Genomic DNA, 16,594 nt, shown 5'->3' on the forward strand with positions numbered 1-16,594 from the left:
TAATAATTTTAAAAATTTATGTTATATTTGATTTTTTATTACAAAATATTATTTTTTGTTCATATTGTACACATTGTATACATAATGTATAACAAAATAAATTACATATAAGAAAAAAAACACATTAACTTGTATTTTAAGGCATTGACAATAAGACCGCTATTTGTATAACGTAATTGAAAATCTAGCAAGGTCCATAAACGGTCATAGCAAAGCCTTTATGCTGAAATAATGTTTCATGTGTAATTTTTAAATATATTTTGTAATTCTTTGAACTGTACGCGGTTATACTATCAGTCTCAACACAGCTCTTAAATTGAATCAGATGAGTAATATCACACATTAAATTGATGCTGCGTTGAGACCAAAAGTAACAGCGCGTACACTTCAAAGAATCAAAAAATTTATTTAAAAATCACATAAGAAATAATATTTTTGCACTAACAAGGGGATATAAAAGTATTTTATTTCCTACTTGACGTTTTTCATTTTTTGTGCCAAAATTTTAATTTATTATAAATATTCTAATTTCAAAATTACTTAAACATAAAATACGATTTTTCAAGCAATTCAAAATAAGAAGATGTAAGTTTTTCATTAAAAACAATGATTAAATATCTGTTAATTAGCATGAATTAATAAATTTTACATTAAAATTAAAATTCTGTGTACATAGCGCGCTCGGAATTCTTCAAAGTCGATTATCTCGAGTTTTTCTGAAAAGCGCGTCTTAATGCTTTGGAAAATTGTTGTCTGGGTGATGACCTTCAAGTACAGTAAGTACAAAAAAAAATCCGTTAGCCTAAAGGTCCCCTTGTAAGATCTTGCTATGACCGTCTAATGGACCATGCTGTTTTTATTTGTGCTAAAAAAAAATTATTATCGAGATTCCAAAAACAATACATTCCAAGGAGAATAGAAAATCAAATTGATAAACTTGATTTAAAAAATTTTAAAAATAAAAAGTAACGTAAATTTGGTCGACATATATGTCAAACAGACATTTTGATTTTTCTGTTCTCCTTGGGATGGTGTATTAAGTTCAATAATACGATATAAAAATAATGAAATTGCACATCAGTACATAATATTATATAAGAAATAGTAAGATAAATGAGTTTTGGAATAATTAATTCTTAGTGTAATATTTTTTTCCGTGTAGTGATGGACTCGTTTAATCGCATTAAGTCGGCATTACCGCCGCTCATCTCGTATCAACGACTTGGAAATGACCGCACCAATTCTTGGTTCTGCCGGATTACACGCGGCGCTTGGCCAAGTCATTATGTTTCAACCGAGATCGTGATGCTGTTGAACGTGAACAAGCAAAACAAAATTGCTATATCCGTACGCCTGTCGCGAGTCTTTCCAAGACGGTTAATTTTTTTTTCATTTAATAAGCGTACATATATTTTTCGCAAATGAATAAAAAGTCATGTAGGATACAATTAAAATAATTAAATTAGAAATGTGCAATGTTCTTCTCATCATAATATTTCTACTTAATGTAAAATTAAAAAAATTCTTTATTTAATAGCTTATCACTTAAGTTTCTCCTCTCACTTATCAAAATTAATTTCTAATCAACTGTAGCATCCGGATCAATTGTGGAATAAAATTTTCTATACCTATAAGCTTCTCCGTATGCACGATTGCATCAAATTAATCGTATTAACGGCCGTTTTATTTTTCTTCGGATCTTCTCGATAAGTCAATAGTTAAAGATAGTAGTAATTTTAATTCTTCCTGATTTCATGCAGCGGTACATGAAATACGATGCTACGGTTGGTGTGGAACGTGGGTCGGCGATCAGATCGAGTCGTCGTTTAATTCCGCGGTATTCCGCGGCTCACCATGTGCATTCAACAGTGCGCGCATACGTTGCTGTAAGAAATTTAATAGTTATGCGAGAAGTCTTTGCGGGAGGGCAATAATGATGTTAGAATTATGGCCAATTTCTTCACCGTCGGATAACTCTATCCTTCGGTTAACCTCACTCTTCATCTTTTTCTAAGGGAGCAGTTAGAAAGAGATGAAGAGTGAGGTTATTCGAAAGATAGAGTTATCCAACGGTGAAGAAATTGGCTCTTAAACTGTAGAACTTTATTATATTACAAACCTACCGGCGCACAAATAATGGGAACAAAGTTGCTATGGTTGCTATTCATTGCTATATATCCGCACGCTTTATTAGTAATCTGCTTGACACGCGCAAACCGCAAACACGTCACGTCCACAGAACATAAGCACGTCGCACGTTGTCGCAATTTAAGCTACCAATCAAGCGCGCTGAACCGACGTATGTATGTACATACATACATACGACGCTATTAGGCCCGATCTACAATGAGTCGTATGTCGGAACGTAGCCGATGGTCCAATGAGGAAAATTCGTTTCCAAAACAGAAATTCTCGGGTATACTTCCTTTTCCTTTTAACTCAGTGAATTAGAAAGAGAAGAGAGTATACTCGTGTGCACTCGGGTGACGTTTTCGAAAGCAGCCTAATACTTCCGAAAAAATGAAAACGGTGATTGGTCACCGCTTTAATTGTCACTTTATTGTGTTATTGTGTAGTCCTGTAGTGTGCAGTATAAAGGCCGTGGCACATAAAAAAACTTAAGCAGTAAAACTGAAACAGTAAGCAAATCAGCCAATCACAGTCAAGAACTTAAGCGGTAGCGAATTAGTACCGTTGATTTCCTTACTGCTTACGTCTTACTGCTTAAGTTTCTCTATGTGCCAAGGCCTTTATATTGCACATAGGCCCTATAATAAGAGCCGTAATTAATGCGGGGTCTACAATAATTCAGCAGAACGACTGCTGAGTTGTCGTCTTATCAACACACACTACGTTGATTTGTTGGTTCTAAAAGTATAATAAGAACCAATCACATTCGATTTCTACTGAGCGGTTTGATGCAAATCTCAGAGTTGCAGAAACGGTTGTAAGAAAGAAATTGACCAATTAATATAACAGTTAAAAGCGTTCGACTGTGATTGGTCAATTTCTGTTTTACGACCGTTCCTGCGACTCTGAGACTTGCGGCGTATTTAATTTGTAGACTCCGTTTAACTCGCTCAAGCATTCGCAAGAAATTTGCATATAAAATTTCTCACAAATAATTACACAATTAATCGTACAAATAATAACCGTGTTAGAATTTATTAGTGCATGTTATAATGTATATAATAATGGTATTTTTATTTTTAAGCCATTATTTTAAATAAATAAATAATGTAAAATAAATATTAAATTAAAGTTGAATATTTGTGAAATAAATGTTTTTAAAAATTATTATTGTAAACAAATAATTAATATGACATAAATATTTATCAATAAACGTTAAATATTTTTTAAAATTATTTTTTTAAATAAATAATTAATGTAAAATAAATATTAAATAGATGTTGAATAAATGTGAAATAAATGTTTTTAAAAAATATTATTGCAAACAAATAATTAATGTGACAAATATTAAATAAACGTTAAATAAATATTTTTTTTAAATCATTATTTTAAATGAATAAATAATGTAAAATAAATATTAAATTAAAGTTGAATAAATGTGAAATAAATGTTTTCAAAAATTATTATTGTAAACGAATAATTAATATGACATAAATATTAATCAATAAACGTTAAATAAATATTTTTTAAAAATATTTTTTTAAATAAATAATTAATGTAAAATAAATATTAAATAAATGTTGAATAAATGTGAAATAATGTGACCTAAATATTAAATAAACGTTAAATAAATATTTTTTTAAAATCATTATTTTAAATTAATAATTAATGTAAAATAAACATTTAATAAACATTAAATAAATATTATTTGTACAATAAACTGTAACAACGTATAAATACTGAAAAAAAAAATATTTAAAAAACATTTTAAAAATATTGTCTGCTGATTGGGTATAACATATTTCAAGCTTGACAAAACCTGAGAAAATAATCTTTAGTGGTCCTTTTGATAAATATTTTTTCAAATAATTATGCAATTTACAATATGCAATTATATATTTTTATTAAAAATGTATTTTCTTTTCATCAATTAATTCATTTTTCTTTCATATACGATTATCAAAAAATAGATAATATATTTGAAATATTTATATTTTATGTTAAAATTAACTTGACAAAATAAACTATAAAATATTATCATAAATTCACTGTTTAACAAAAAAAAATTTTTTTTTTAACACAAGAATGAAAATAATCTTTTTTGTAACTTTTTGGATGCTATATACGATCCCGTTTGTCAAATTGTTCTATTACATCACACTTTTGAGAAATTTGCAATAAAAATAAAAAAAGAACTATTTTACAATATGCAATGTATTAAAGAAGTTTTATTGCAATTAAAGTTAAGTATATTGTTAAGACTTTCTATTCTTAAAAGAAAATTGTTTCGATTATGATAAAAAAAATATTTATGATTAACATAGAGTTTATTGCGTCAAAATTGCAACTTACACAGATGATTAAAAATCTATCAAATAACATTGCGCGTGTACTTGGCACCTTTTTTTACCTTTTTTTGATAAGGTAATTTTGTACTAATATCTAATTACCTACCTATCTTGCAGAGACTTTCCTCGCTTCTCTTCTCCTCTCCCTTTCATCCCTACCTTTCCTTCCTCCTTCTGAAACACAACCTTATCACCAAACTCGCTCCTTCTATCCCTCTAGAGCCAAATTCTAACCAAATTATCCGATTTCCTCCATAAATTGCCCCCAAACAAACTCGCTTACTCTCTAAACCACCCAGCATCACATTCCTACCCTCACATACTTCTTATTCCTTGTCTCATCCCTTCTACTCTCGTACTTTGTATCCTTTCTCTCCATCTTTGTTCTCTTTCAACTCAATCCTCCATTCTTATAACCAGAATACGACCTCTTTCATTATTTGTTCTTGATCAAAGTACATATATATATATATATATATATATATATTTAAATAAATTTACAATAATATTTATCATTTAATATTTATTAATAAATTCACAAATTAAACACATTAACACAACATATTTAAAGTTTACAATAGTATAACAATATTTTATCGTTATAATCAAATTGTTACAATAATGTTATAATAATTTAATTAAATTTTTTTATTATGTTAGCTTCAATAAGCATCACAACTCGCAACATAACTCTTGAAGTTGAACAAGTTTTATACCTAAAAAGGTGAAAAATTAAGAAGTTAAATAAAAACTTAATCTGGTTTGATAAAATTTATTATACTTTTATTTATTATTTTTTAAGTATATTTTTTAAGTTTAGCATTAGTTAAGCATTATTTTTTAAGTATAATAATTGTTTTTATTGATATTTTAGTATATACAATACATATGTATATAAAAGTAAATTTAACAACTTACGTATGAATATTTTGTATATTTCGCTGAATTATATAATAACTTATATGCGAGAAGTTTTGTTTGGTATCCCAGAATCAATTTTTAAATTTCTTTTGATAGGTTTTGTACCTTTTAGGCAGTCAGCAAATGATAATGTTTTTCCTTTTAATAATTTTATATCAGATGTACTTGCTACCTCAAGATACAAAATATCATCTGTGTAAAATAAATTTGTAATGTTACTAACAATAAGAAAAATAAATATAAATAGTTTTCAAAATTTAACTCATATCTCACTAACTTGTAATTTTTACATAACCCTTGACTTCTATTTCTTCTCCTTTTTCAACGTCAGCTTCTTTTTCATAATTAGTAATTTGAATTTCTAATTTATATGTTCCATCCGTAATAGAACCATACCCATATATTTTATTCGAATTAAACAAAGTTTTTACGAAACCCTTTACACCTAAAAGATAATTTAAGTAATAATTTATTATTTAACATTTCTGGCCAAATTTAAAGAATTTATTGTGAAAAATATTATTTTAATCAAGATTCAAACTTGGAGTTTAATCCCTATAATTCATATGAGTGTCTTAAGGGAATCTTGGACAGGGGACAATTACCGACAAAAACAGTCAGAGCTCGTTCTTTGAAACGGCTTTATAGATCGCAAAATCCTTTTACAGGAGTAAAGTATAAGGTACTAATGAAGAGTGGGAATATAAAAAAATTAGTGATAATTGCAAAAAATATAAAAATGCTGTCATCTTACAACCATATTTTCTAATATAAACAGTTGTATAAGTCATATATACGAAATAAAATGCTCCCACTCTTCAGAATACGTGCACAAACAATAACGTATACCGTTGAAATTGAGATTGAAAGCCTGTAAAAAAAATTAGAGCTTTGAAGAAATCGTGTATATTTTCCACAAAAATATACACGCAGGCCATCTTGCGAGAGATGGCGCAGCAATCGAACAAGGACAGATGTCATTCGTTAGACAAAGACAGATATAGAGAAAACAAAATTAGAAATGTTGACATTATCAATATCGAGGAAGTTCGACCGTCAGTCCAGCATCCCCTTAACCAGTTTGACCATCAAAAAACAAAATGATAATATTTCTCACAAAACGTATTTTACGTACCTTAAATATAAAAAATAAAAATTATTAAAAAAATATAATATATTGATTTTAAATAAATTAAAAATAAATAATTTATGCAAGTTTTTAATGAATAATTTATTAAATACATTATTGAATTACATTACACAAATATTTAAATGTAATGTATCGTAATAAAGTCAGTTATGTTAATATTATATTGAATTAATGCACTTAAAATTTGCTATAGGGGAGACCGGGGCTAAGCCGACACTATTTTTTCAAAGGCAATTTTTAATATTTAATTAAAATTTTTAGGCAAATTCAATGGTACATATTTAAAGAGTGTTTCTTCAGGTACAAAATTGATTCAGGAAGTTTTGCTGTACGTCGCTTTGTTTTGCCGCCAGGAAAGAAAAAGTGACGCGAAGACAAATTTTCGAATTGAAAAATGCCGGGGCAAACTCGACACCCCGCCGGGGCAAACTCAACACTTTGTCTGATCGACACAATTTGATCTGGAACTTATTTTTTACTGTCTGAAAATGAAAATACATTGTTTATTGTGTATTTAAAAAGTACAAAAATTCGGAATAAAGTAGCTAGAACAATCATTTGAAATAATGAGAACAAAAATTGTTGAACTTTCAATTATCTTCATCTAAACTCATGTCTGAAAAACAATTAATGCAGGTAAACTCGCGATCGGACGTGCGCATACATTTGTCATGAGCCATACGGCTGCATGACAAGCATCGTTTGTTACTGGGAGCCGACGAAACGGCGTGGTGTTGACTTTGCCCCGGACGTCGTTTTTCACTTTTGTCACTTCAAAAACATGAAAATTTTGAAAATATCCAAAAACGATTATCGGATTCATATAGAGCATCAAATTTCCCATCAAAATCACTTACCGGTAGATTCGCAAGAGTAAAGCTCGATGAAAGAGTAGACATATTCGAGAGATCAGAAAAATTACTTTTCACTATCAAAAACGCTTATGTCGCGTTAAAAATTACACTATAACTCAGAATGTTACCAAATTCCGTTGATAATACTGGCACATAAAGACGCATTTACAGTAGGAAAGGCAAGTTTCTACGATAGATTTAAATTGGCAAAAAGCCTAGTGTCAAGTTTGCCCCGTTGTCGGCTTAGCCCCGGTCTCCCCTACACACAATTAATTTTAAATTATGATTAAAATTATATTTCTTTTTTGTTAAAATATTAACATAGTATTATCAATGATACCATTTAACATATTTATATATTATGTTAAATTAACACAAAAATTTAAGTGGACCATTTGGAACAAGTGATTTATGTTGAATTTAACACAAATTTTTCAACCGTGTAAATAAGTAATTACTCTGTTTGGTTGTAAATGGTGTTTTATTCTTTCAGCTTGTTCATTCCATGCCACACATTGAATTCTGTGACGACTATTGTTGTTTAAAACAAATTTTAATAACGTATAGTGTTGACCTTTCCCAACGATTTTAGGGCCTTCAATTTCGTCTACAAATCCGACCAACTCTCTAAAATAGTTTTAAGTAATTTTTTTTATTTTTTAATTAACACATTAAATAAAAAGATTTCAAATTTTGAAGTTTTTACAACTATTAACATATGACATAGGATACATGAGTATTTTATTTTTTATATTAAATATAAATAGTTAAATAAATATAAATAAATACAAATAAATTTTGAATACAAAAAATAAAAATAAAAATAAATAAATAAATTTATATAGGAATATATACGTATATAATGAATACGATAAGATGGAGCTGTTTGAGTCAGAGCTTTTTGGGTCAAACCAAAAACTTTTATATTATACATTATTTATACATAATGTGTCTATTTAACAAATAATAGTATTGAAAAAAAACTGTAATTAAAGGTGAAAAGCCTCTAAAACGAAAAAGACAAAACAATTCTTTTGTTGAAAAAAATAATGCCGTATTACGTATAGCTCTACAGTCAGAATTTCAATGTTGATATTTTGATATCATTTTAATGATAATTATTGAACTTTTGCAATTAAATGTTTAGAAGTAATTTATAATTTATTCTTATTAAGTATTTTATGACCTAATTTAAATAATTATATTTAAAAAAACAAAGTGACCCAAATAGCCCCACTGTTTTAATAAATCACAAAATTGTTACATTATTATATATAATTAATTTTATAATAAAAACTATTAATAATAGTTTTATAATAATTAACAGGTGTTTAAACAAAAATATAAAAAGTATATGCAAACTTTTTCAAAATTTTTAGACATCTTGAAAATTTTTTTCTTAACAAACTTAAAATAGTTCTACCCTACTTTATATTAGAAATATAAAAACTTACACTGTTGAGTCTTCCATCTGAATAGTTTCCAAAGTTTCATCGGAAACAAAACTAATAGTTTCCCATTGGTTATTTTTATTTAATATGGCAATTTCTTGTAAATTTTCTGATGTACTGAAAAAAATAAAAGTAATGCTTGACAAGATAACTTTTTTAAAAGCGGTGTTTAAGGCTGAGAAATTCTAATTTTTTTGCTACTTGCATATTTTCCTTCGTTAATTTCCGATGTAAACCATGATTTTACATGATAAAATCATGTACAATCATAATTTTACATAATTTTACATGATTTTTTTTCACGATCGCGTATGCAGATGAAATTTTTAAGAGGATAATATGTCGGTGGATGTGGATAAACGCCGAAGATTCTTCCGCGCCAAGAAAGGAACTCTCAAAAGATTTAACGAAATTAAAAGTGTGCAAATACTCTTGCTTCTCGTTGCATCATAGCGAACGAGCAAAAATGAAAACTTTGAGCAGCACGTGCTCGCTCGAACGATCAAAAAATCTATTCTGAACAAAATAGCTATCGTCAGCTTAGCGTATCTACAGTGTTGCTTCGTATAGAAGATATACGAGCAATATAATTTTAAACATGCTCGCATTGGAAATATAAACTCATTAAATTGATGATATTGATTTTAGGAATACAAATATATACGTAATGTTAATTATCTGATTATTGATCGACGATTTATTTAAATTACATTCTTGCAAAATTATTTTTATTAAAATTTTGCATGAATTAAAAGATTAATACGTAATATAAATATTTTCTTTCCTGATAAAGATATAATGTTTCTTTTAAAGAATATATTAATCGTTTGACATAGATAATGGAGAATGTACGAATGTGACTCGTTGTAATTTAATCCTTTAGCAACCATAATGTAAAAATGTGGAAAATATTCTTTAAAAATATATACTTAGGGAAAGAGGGAGAGAAAAAGAGAGAAAGGATTTAACAAAGATCTTGCGAAACGTGATCCATAGTGGATTTTTCCAAATAAACATCTCCCGCCTCATGAAAATAATGGAACATTAATAAAAATAGAAACGAGACGTATTAAGAGAAAGAAAAGATCACGATGATTTTACACGTGGATTCCCTTACTTTCTTCTTTATCATTCTTAATACTAAAGCGCTTAGTATTAAGAATGATAAAGAAGAAAGTAAGGGAATCCACGTGCAAAATCAACGTGATCTTTTCTTTCTCTTAATACGTCTCGTTTCTATTCTATTTGTATTAATGTTCCATCGAAAAAAAATATATTAATCGTTTGACATAGACAATGGAGAATGTACAAATTTTGTGACTCGTTGTAATTTAATCCTTTAGCAACCATAATGTAAAAATGTGGAAAATATTCTTTAAAAATATTTACTTAGGGAAAGAGGGAGAGAAAAAGAGAGAAAGGACGTTTTAACAAAGATCTTGCGAAACGTGATCCATAGTGGATTTTTCCAAATAAACATCTCCCGCCTCATGAAAATAATGGAACATTAATACAAATAGAAACGAGACGTATTAAGAGAAAGAAAAGATTACGTTGATTTTGCACGTGGATTCCCTTACTTTCTTCTTTATCATTCTTAATACTAAAGCGCTATAATAAATAAGTTTCCGTTGCTATTTTTCCCATCAATCTCTTATTAATTTCGATAAAAAAAAAAAAACGAAAAACAAACTGAACTTTATCACGTTTTCTTCCCATCAATTGATCGAGCATATTTGATAACTGCAATAATTCCCATTTTCTTTCTCACGATCATCATTGCGTAAAGGACTTGACAAGAATTTGTTTGAACACTTACAAAATTCAACGTTGACAGTATTTGATTACGCAGCATTTCATTACGTCGAAACAAATGTATCCGATAATCAATCTTATTGCAAACTGAATTGAGTTTCAATGACGCGTGTCACTGTAATTTCTCGAGAGAAAAAAAAAGTTATTAAGGTTAATTGAAATTAATCTCATTTCAGAAAACAGCAAGCTTTACATCATTTATTATTCTATTCGTTTCATCACGAAACTCTTTAAAACATCAAATGTCTTAAATGTCGATTCTATAAAATTGAATTATTACAGTGACACAATATAGACGAAAACGAAATATGTAAACAGAATTAAAACATAAGAGTTAATAAATATACATATAAAAAATCGAGACAAAATATCAATTAAATATTTTCACAAATAAAAACATGGGTTTAATGAAATATGTTTGACATATGTATAAATATGATATACTTTAATAGTATTTTTCAATTACACTAATTTATTACTATAATATTTGCCTACCTTTGCCCAGTTGTGTTATTTTTAACATGTTGAGAAGTCTTGTCCTTCTCTTGTCCATCTTTTACGTTCTGAGAAATCTTATCAATTAAGTCTGCAATAAATAAATAAATAATATTAAAGTTATTATTGTTTAAAATACATGCACATACACTCATGCGTGCGTGCGTACATACGCACAAGCACTCTCTCTCTTGCCGTCTCAACAGCTCTCTTGCTCTCTCAACCGCTCTTTCGCTCTTTCTCCTGCTCTCTCGCCCTCTCGTCCGCTCTCTCGCCGTTTCACGCGTTCTCTAGCTTTCTCGCACGCTCTCTTGTACTCTCAACCGCTCTTTCGCCCTCTGGCCCGCCTTTTCGCCCGCCCTCTCGCTCGCTCTTTCGCCCTCTCGTCTGCTCTTTCGCCCTCTCGACCGTTCTCTCGCCTTCTCACCCACTCTCTCGTCCTTTCGCCCTCTCTCTCTCTCTCTCTCTCTCTCTCTCTCTCTCTCTCTCTCTCTCTCTCTCTCTCTCTCTCTCTCTCTCTCTCTCTCTCTCTCTCTCTCTCTCTCTCTCTCTGTATCTCTTCCTCTCTTAAAAATAATAAAAAATAAAAATATTTATGATATAAACTTACCTTGTTTCTTTTCTAATGTTCTTCTAGACATGTTTCTTTCTTTGTCACTTTTTTATTTTCGTTATTCTATATTTCTATAATATACGTTTATTATTTTACTTAACTGCTATTGAGTTACGATGTACAAATATATATTTGTTATTTATTTAGCTGTTGCTATTTAGCTGTTACTATTTAACTGTTGCTATGCAATAATATTGATTTTTTATAATAGTAATAAAATTAAGGCCTTTTCATATGATGCTTTAAAATAATCTAGCGCATACATATGTACACATGTAAACACACATGCCATATATATACATTATAGGCCACGTATATGTACATGTATATACACATATGTACATATACACTCAAAGAATTATACATGAAGTACGGGTAGAATTTCCCGGGGGGCGCTATAAAATGTACTATTTTTCGTTACCGATCTTTTTGGAAACCGGTTCCGAATGACCGAATCTCAAAGAATTGTACACAAAGTAGAAGTTGAATTTACCGGAAAGTGCTATCAAGTATATAATTTTTCGTTACCGATCTTTTTGAAAACCGGTATATATATACATATATATCTTACAATTTACGTTTCCATACAGAAATTAATGTATTTTATCTTTTTTTATTGTCTTATTAGAATATTCACAATCTTTTTAGTTGAAATAACATGAATAAACAACAAACTTTAAAAATTGTTTTATTTGCTTTACATACATCTTTATTTTATCGGCGCTTTTCGTATAGAACTCTTTCTTTCTCTATTTACTTAAGAAAATTTAGAGATATACGCAGATATCACACCGGATGTATTCGACTGTATTAAACATCACAGAAAAATTATTCTCACACAATATAATATTATTACTATATATATATGTAATATATATATGAATTCTTTAAGAAAATTATCAAGTACCTATTATTATCTCCTTAAATACAGCTTTATACAATACAAACGCTACACGAAACCTATATTTTTTATTTTTAGATATATGTGTATATACATGATTATTTATCTCTCGTTGTACCTTTATATCTTAATACTCTACAAACATAAAAAATTTGTTTATACATATTATTCTAATAGCTTTGGGATGGCAATTCTAACGATCTTCTTCCGAAGGAAAGTTAGCATTAATATTTATAGATCTTACGTGACTGTTATTTTATTTCGTGAATTGCGAGTCTCTCAACAAATTAAACTGATACACATATATAATCTTTACATGTAAAATTGGATTTCCACGATAATTGTCATCAATCTTAAGCGTATGTTGATTATTAACACATATGTGAACATTTATATATATATTAGAGATATATTCAAATACAAAAATCCTTGGATATCGTAAAATTGATCAGACTTTCATAGGAATACATGTATTGAATGAATCATGAGTTTAAGCACTTCTGACTCTCTACAAACTGTTAAATATTTTCAAAGTCCGGTAACACCGTGACAAAGTCATCCTTTCCAGTCTTTATATTATAATTATAGAGTTTTAAAATAATTGCAGGCTTTAAAAAAAAGCCATTTTATAACGGAATATCCGGAATTAAATGACATTTGGCTGATCTGGAATAAGCGAAGCAAAAAACGAACTGAAGAAGGTCCACGTAAAAGCGAGAGCGCCTGGTCGTTGTTCCTCGTTCTCCTCATTGGCGTTTGTTCGTGCTTCCGGTTGGCTCTTGAGCATTTTGCTGTTGCGGCACAGCCTGAGGACCCATTACTTCATTCTGCAACCCTTGATTATTGTTTTCTGCGCGTCCATTGTTATTCTCAGCCAATAAGATTGGTTGTACCCTGAAGAAACCGCCTTGATATCTATAACAGATATCATCGTGTTACATCTAACAATTTTCAGACAAGTTCAGAGAAAAACATATATATATGATTAATTGTGGATATGTCAAAGAATATTAGAGAATTGACTCACAGATATATCGCAAATCCCAAAAACGTGACGATGAGGAGCCTGAGAGGGGACGAATAGAAATACATTATACCAAATAGAACGACGATCCTAGACAACATGTAAAAGAAATCCAACCAGTCGCGATTAAACGCGGCATCCTCGCCCGCACCGTTATTTCCCGCATTGATATTTTTCATATGTAATTTATTATTTCTTCTCTCCAAAGTTATTCTACTTTTATCAGTTCGCCGTTAATCATCATCATCGCCTCTTCGCTCTCTGTAATAAGTAATCACATTTATATAAAACAATAAATAATAACATATAAACATATAAACATATAAACAGATTACTTACTATCATCGCACAATCTAAATATAAATGTAAATATATATTTATATTAATAAATAAATTACCTTGACAATTTTCCTTCCTTAATCCAGTCCTGATCGTGATAATATTTCTTCGACGGCCGTAGTCAATATGGATTTTGACATATGTAAAATTTGAGAAAAGATCACACGTTAATTTAATTTAACCTTCTAACGACACGACGCGAACTGTCACATCACGATTGATCACGATCACACGCACGAAGCTCGCACGAAACTCGCCTCGATCTCACGATCGCCCGGCTTCGACCGGCCAATCACGCACGCGGAAAAGCGGCAACACTACAAGCGATACACATTCGACTCGAAACGCAAACTTCTCGGTCCAAATGGATTTTTTTATATAGGATTGCTAGATTACATTAAAAATTTTGTTGAAGTTATTTGGAGACTTGCATAAATAATTACCAACTCGAATAAGAATTATTAAAGACTACATTTTTTACTTTAATTAATAAGCATTATTTACTGGCTATACAGGGTGTAACAAAAAGATCGGGAATCTATTGTTGTAAAAAAAAACAGAAAAAAGCTATTTTAAAAAATTTGATTGCATTTTGTAGACGCAAATTCAATTTTGCAAAATTGCAAATGTAAAGATTAATAAAAATTAATTTATTATTCGATTCCTTTCATTATTCTACGTATAAAAGTATCAAGGTAAAATATAGAATTCTTTTCTTCGTCAGTGAAAATTAATAAGAGGAATTATTTGACCAAACTGACGTTTAATATCGTACTATTACATTAATCCATATCGTAATACTACATTAATCCATTCGACGTTTCGACACTCGTTTTGTGTCCTTATCAAGAGTTAACTAAAACAACGAAGTCATGTTACAAAATATATCGCACAAGGAACGAAGAGCGTAGAAAGGGAAATTAAATACCTGTCTCATACTAAAAATTAGCCGCACCAAAAAAATTTTTCTTGCAGTTTAACACTTTGTCAAAATTTCAATGTGAAGGAGCCGCGGTCCATCCTTATCGTGCGATGTAGCACCGAATTAATACATAACCGGAACGGAGACGTGTGAGAAGCGTCGTTCCGAGTCGAAGGACGGCATCAAACTAATTTGAAAACACCGAGTAGGGGAGACCGGGGCCTAACCGTCGCCGGGGTTGAACCGTCAAATCAAATATCTCGGAACCTGTATATTGTGCGAACTCGCTATTAACATTGTAAACGCTGCTTATGGTACCCATGTGACCAACGGAGTTTCGGCAGGTTATCTGCCGTGTTATGATTTTTACGAAGGCAAACATGTTTTCGGAAGGTGAAAGTGAAATTTTCTGCGCGTGGAAATTTTGTAATATCTGCAATAATATTTGCTCTCCAAATCTCAAAGTACGTGATTATAAAGAGTAATGCATGCTGAACACGAATCCAGTGTAGTTTTTTCATTATCGTTGATGTCTAATATTTTGTGGGCGATCAAACCTGAAACTTGTGCTTGGGGCTTATCCGTCAGTAAGCACCCGGGGTTTATCCGTCAGTCTCGTCACTGTGGCGCGCCGGGCGCACGACTTCGGCTCACGGCGATTTTAGGTTAGGTTTCCCTCGAGCGTGATTCTGTCTTCCCTTGCACGTGCGTCAGTTTGTATAGGAGGGAAATGGTACGCACGTATCGTCGCAAAACGGGTGTTTTGGCCGACCGAAAAGATGGCGGACCGTTGTTTTCGAGATCGCTCGCGCTCACGGCACGTCGGCGAGGTACGGCGAGCCGTGCCGGCTCTGAGATCCCGCGATTTCCGCGCGAGAGTTGACATGCCGCGCGCGCGGTAGATCGTCCCGACTCCCGGCCGCGGTAAATCGTCGTTGTTGGTCGTTGTGTTAGTGACAGTCGCGCGTGCGACCGCATCGTCTAGCGTTCGCCGCATCGTCTCGGCGTCATTGTCGCCGCCGTTGTAGTGGTGGTGGTGTCGGTGGTGGTCGTCGTCGTCGTCGTCGTCATCGTCGTCGTGGTGGTGGTGGTGGTGGTGGTGGTGGTCGTCGTGGCCGTCGTCGTCGTCGTCGTCCTTGCTCCGTACAAAGCGACGTAAATCACAGAATCCCTGGGTCCTGACGGAGCGATTCCGACGACGTGTCGTCGTCGGCGCGTCGAGGAATCGGCGCGAGGACGCCGTCGATTCCCGTCGACAAGGAGCAACTCAAGAAGGCAGTTCTTGCGGTGAGAAAAGATAAAATAAAAAATGCCACACAAACAGAACCGCAGCCTTCGACGAGCAGTGGGCGTAAATCGAAATCAAGGAAGCAGCAGCGGTTGGATTCTGACGAAGATTTGGATAATACGTGCTGCGTGTGCTCAAAGAAGTTGACAATAAACAGAGCATATGGGAAACAGTGCATTGCGTGCGAGCGTAGGGCACACAACACATGCGTGCGCTTGTCAGGATCTGTATTCACGTGCCTAAAATGTTTTATGGAATAGGTAAAACAATTATTTTTTAATAAATTTTTATATTTTTCTTTTAAAAAACAATTATTAAAATGTATCCTATCATTTTTCAGGAT

At 31.4% G+C, this 16,594-nt stretch overlaps 2 long non-coding RNA genes across 2 annotated transcripts; both read right to left on the reverse strand.

The window, feature by feature from the left end:
• Positions 1–15: 15 nt before the first annotated feature.
• LOC139779338 (uncharacterized) lies at positions 16–2,500 on the reverse strand. The gene is made up of 2 exons (XR_011719861.1): positions 2,124–2,500; positions 16–1,884 (listed from the first exon to the last, which is right to left on the reverse strand). It is a non-coding gene; the product is annotated as an uncharacterized lncRNA (long non-coding RNA).
• Positions 2,501–12,740: 10,240 nt separating this feature from the next.
• Positions 12,741–16,242, reverse strand: LOC139779341 (uncharacterized). Its single transcript, XR_011719865.1, has 3 exons — positions 14,101–16,242; positions 13,706–13,963; positions 12,741–13,593 (listed from the first exon to the last, which is right to left on the reverse strand). It is a non-coding gene; the product is annotated as an uncharacterized lncRNA (long non-coding RNA).
• Between the last annotated feature and the right edge of the window lie 352 nt (positions 16,243–16,594).

The sequence above is a fragment of the Temnothorax nylanderi genome, unplaced genomic scaffold (assembly GCF_030848795.1).
Source record: "Temnothorax nylanderi isolate EJ_2023f unplaced genomic scaffold, tnyl_v1.0 TNYL_tig0221_pilon, whole genome shotgun sequence".
Classification (NCBI taxonomy): Eukaryota; Metazoa; Arthropoda; class Insecta; order Hymenoptera; family Formicidae; genus Temnothorax; species Temnothorax nylanderi.